We start from the raw sequence: 4,292 nt of genomic DNA on the forward strand, positions 1-4,292 counted from the left end.
CCCCGGAGGGCGGGGTGGGGGGACTTGCATCCCAGGTCCCTCTCCCTCTCCCCATCCTGCTGCCCCCTTCCACCCCCTTCCACAGGTCTTGAGCCCAAGCGCAGCCTCTGGCCAAGCTCCTGCACGTGCCCCCGGACCTGGGCTCATCCCAGGCAGAGACCAGCTGGACCGGTGCTGCCACCCTGGTGGAAGAACACCCCAGGAACAACGCGGGCAGCGGTGCCGGCTCAACAGTGCGGGGACACCTGCGCCCTTTGTGGCTTGGGCTGAGGCTGCCCAGCCGCCTCCGCAGCGCCGCGGGTTCACTCCACCCGCCTCCCCGCTGCGAGCCCGCCCCTGGGCCCAGGGCTCCGCTGCCCGAGCAGGTGCGGCGCGCTGGGGCGCGGGGCGGCCGGCACAGCGCCGGGGCCCAGGACGAGCGCCGGGCTCGCTGGCTGACCGCAGCGGGGCTGAGTCCGGAGCCCGCTCCACGGCGCCGCCCAGAGGCCCGCCCGGGACTGAGCCGCCGCCGCGGGCCGTGCGCACCCAGCCCCGGGCGGCCTTCCTCGCGGCCCGCGGCCTCCGCAGCGCCCCGCGGGTGCTTTCTCAGGGTCAGCTCCTGCGGCCGACCTAGCGCGTCCTAGCCCGGGACGCGCGGGGCAGCACCGCCTCCCAGGAAGCAGCCCCTCCGCACAGGGTCGCCGCTGGCCCGGAGCCGCACAGTGGCCGAGAGGCTCGCGTGCGTGGGTGGCGAGGGGCGCGGGTGGACGCGGTGCTGCGGCCTCCGCCTGAGTCTGATCGGTTCTCCGGGCAAACCGTGGCCCGGTCCCATCGACACCTGCCCTCGACCGGCCTCGGCCCCTTCCTCCTCGCTGAGGGAGTTTCTGGAACCCCAGCAGGCCCATCCCAGAGTCACCTCCTCTGGGGCTGGAGGCCAGGACCCTGGTCACCCTCTGGGCCTGGATACCAGAATTCTCCGGAGGAAAACATGTGAGCGAGAAAGTGCCACAGCTTGGAATTTAGCAAGGGACAAGCCAGGAGCCCAGACTTTATTTCTGAGGTGCCACTCAAGGGAAGAACAACGAGGTGGAGCAGCAGCTGGTGCCACCCAGAGCATATTTATCCCGCCAGAGAAGGACAAGGGCCACTCGGAACTGGGTGGAAGCTTCCGTCCTGTGTGGCCCAGAGGGCAGTGGGGAGGCACCCCGAGGGCCCTGCAGCAGGCAGGCCTCCTGGAGGGCAGGCCTCCTGGGAGACCAGCAGTGTTCCCTCGGCCTCTCACACACCACTGCTGATGGCTGGCTTCTCATCCAGCTGAAGGAACAAGAATTTGGGGGTTGAGGGGTAATAGGGATTGAACTCAGGGGCATGTGGCCACTGAGCCACATCCCCATTAGGAATAGAAACCTATTGAATAAAAGAGGAATTAATTGTCCATACTGTTATTAAAAAAAAAAAAAAAATAGAGACAGGGTCAACTGAGTTGTTTAGCAGCTCGATTTTGCTGAGGCTAGCTTTGAACTCGTGATCCTCCTGTCTCAGCCTCCCAAGCCTCTGGGATGACAGGCTTGCACCTGTCATCCAGCTAAAACAATAATTTTTTTAAAAAAATATTTTTAGTTGTAGACAGACACAATACCTTTGTTTTATTTATTTATTTTCATGTGGTGCTGAGGATGGAACCCAGGGCCTCCTGAGTGATAGGCCAGTGACCCACTACTGAGCTACAGCCCCAGCCCCAAGAACAAGAATCTTCAGCTTCCTCACTTGGAACCTGGAACCTACACCATGAACCTGGGTCACCCCCAGAGGCAAGGTCTGGGAAACATCAAGGAAAAACTAAGTTGAAAAATTTACTTGGTCAGAGACAAGTCATGGAAAAATGGAGGTTTTTGTTGAACAGTAGCCAAGTTCTGTTCATTTTTTTTTTTCCAGATTTCTCCCCTCTTTGTTGGAGTGTGTTGTTCACATGCAGTCATGAATTTACAACTGAAGGGTATTCACAACATTCACGTCTGGGGAGCCAGATCCCAGAGACAGTGCCATCTCACCAGAAGTTCCTCATGTCCCTACTCGGGTGAGTCCACCTGCCCAGAGGAAAATGGCTTCAGCTTTCTAACTTCATTGATTACATTCTTTTCTGCTCTAGGACACCGTAGGGTTGAAATCAAACAATTCTTACTACTTGGTTTGTGGAAATTTTTACTCTTCTTTTTCTCAACATCATGTTTTTAAATTTCATCCAGGTTGTTGTTGGTGACAGTAGCCCGTCCCTTTGTGATCACGAGTAGGAGTCCATTGCATGGACAAGCCACTGTCTATCCATTCCTTCCTTGACTGGCATTTGAGTTGTTTCTATTTTGAGCCTACTATAAATACAGCTGCCACAAATATCAAGAAAGATAAAAGGAAAGAGGGAAGAGAGAGAGAGAGAGAAAGAAGGAAAGAAAAGAAAGGGAGAAAGAGGAAAAGAAGTGGGGAGAAGGAAGGAAGGCAGAAGGGAAGGAAGGAGAAGAGGAAGAGAAACCCATTGAATAAAAGAGGAATTCGGGCTGGGGATGTGGCTCAAGTGGTAGCGCGTTTGCCTGGCTTGCGTGCGGCCCGGGTTCGATCCTCAGCACCACATACAAACAAAGATGTTGTGTCCGCCGAAAACTAAAAAATAGATATTAAAAAAAATTCTTAAAAAAAATAAATAAATAAAAGAGGAATTCAGGGGTTGGGGTTGTGGCACAGTGATAGAGCGCTCCCCTAGCATGCATGGGGCACTGGGTTTGATCCTCAGCACCACATAAAAATAAAATAAAGATATTGTGTCCACAAAACTAAAATAAATAAATAAATAAATTTTAAAGAAGAGGAATTCATTGTCCATACTGATATTTAAAGCTAAAAAACTTAGCTTTCCATTACTATAACATTACGCCTGAGATGATCAACTTATAAAGAAGAAAGGTTTGTTCTGGCTCACCGTTTTGCAGGTTCTAGACCATGTTGATTGCCCCACTGCTCTTGGGCCTGGGGAAGCAGCCACTGTGGGGTGGGGGAGAGCATGTGGCAAAGCTCATGCTCATGGTAGAGAAAGAGACTGAGGTCCCATGATCCTGTCGCACCTCCCACTGGGTCCCACCTCTTAAAGTCTCTGCCATCTCCAGTAATGCCCAGCTGGGGACCAGGCCTTTACCACATGGGCCTCTGGGGAACATTCCAGATCCAAACCATAGGACAGATTAATAAACTAGGAATGGAATGGCCACACCTCAAAGTGTCTCTCCTCTGAAACCTGCCAAGGGAAATGCAAGTGGCTGTCCAGGGCGGAAACGAGGCAGCAGCCCAGGTGAGCAGTGTCACCCAGGGGCCATAGTGAGGTCCTCGGCCACCTGCGAGGATGTGGCGAGGACTCACCATCGCTTCTGATGTTCCTGCCAAGGGAAGCTCCGTGGCCTCAAGCTAACCAGACAACTTAAACTGAGGGACACACTACAAAGAGCTAGCCTGTGACCTCAGGAGAGCCAAGGTCATGCAAGTCAGCGGGAGAAGGAGGACGTGGCCCAGGGGAAGGAACTGGAGGCACCCAGCAACCAAAGGCAAGGTAGGGATGGGGCACAGGCTGCGTTGTGAAGGGGCACATTGATGGTCAGGATCCTTGGAGAAATCTGCATGGGCTCCGAAGCAGCAAGCCGTCAACGCTGACTCTGGGTCTCCATCCCTGGACTCTGGTTTTGTAGGAGGATGTCCTTGAAGGGAATGTACCTGAAAGCATTGGGAGAAAATGGAGCATCCAACAGTGACTTGCAGTCCAGGGGGGATTTCTTTGTGCTGTACTTAAGGCTTCAGTATTGTCAAGCCGGGAGGTTTGATTACAAGGAGACAACAGGAAGAGAGGGAGAAGAAGAAGGAAGGAAAAATCCTGCATTTTTTTAAAAAAAATTTTTTTTAGTTGTTGATGGACTTTTATTTATTTATTATATGTGGTGCTGAGAATTGAACCCAGTGCCTCACACATGCTAGGTAAGCGCTCTTCCACTGAGCTACAACTCCAGCAAAATCCTGCATTTTATTTGTTTATTTTGTGATGTTGCATGGGCCTCGTGCATGCTAGGCAAGCGCTCTCTCACTGCTCCTTCTGCATCTAATTTTTAAAAATCTCAATCAAACATAAGAACTGTGGGGTTTTTTGTTTATGTGTTTTAAATATGTATTTTTTTTTTACTTGTAGATAGACACAATATCTTTACTTTATGTATTTATTTTTATGTGGTGCTGAGGATCAAACCCGGGGCCTCGCATGTGCTAGGCGAGAGCCCTACCGC

General features: G+C 52.6%; 1 long non-coding RNA gene across 1 annotated transcript; it reads left to right on the forward strand.

The window, feature by feature from the left end:
* The first annotated feature begins 1,150 nt into the window (after window positions 1–1,150).
* On the forward strand, window positions 1,151–3,876 carry LOC139707050 (uncharacterized). Its single transcript, XR_011708655.1, has 4 exons — window positions 1,151–1,795; window positions 1,915–2,056; window positions 2,226–3,571; window positions 3,708–3,876. It is a non-coding gene; the product is annotated as an uncharacterized lncRNA (long non-coding RNA).
* The last annotated feature ends 416 nt before the right edge of the window (window positions 3,877–4,292 follow it).

The sequence above is a fragment of the Marmota flaviventris genome, chromosome 9, assembly GCF_047511675.1.
Source record: "Marmota flaviventris isolate mMarFla1 chromosome 9, mMarFla1.hap1, whole genome shotgun sequence".
Taxonomy (NCBI): Eukaryota; Metazoa; Chordata; class Mammalia; order Rodentia; family Sciuridae; genus Marmota; species Marmota flaviventris.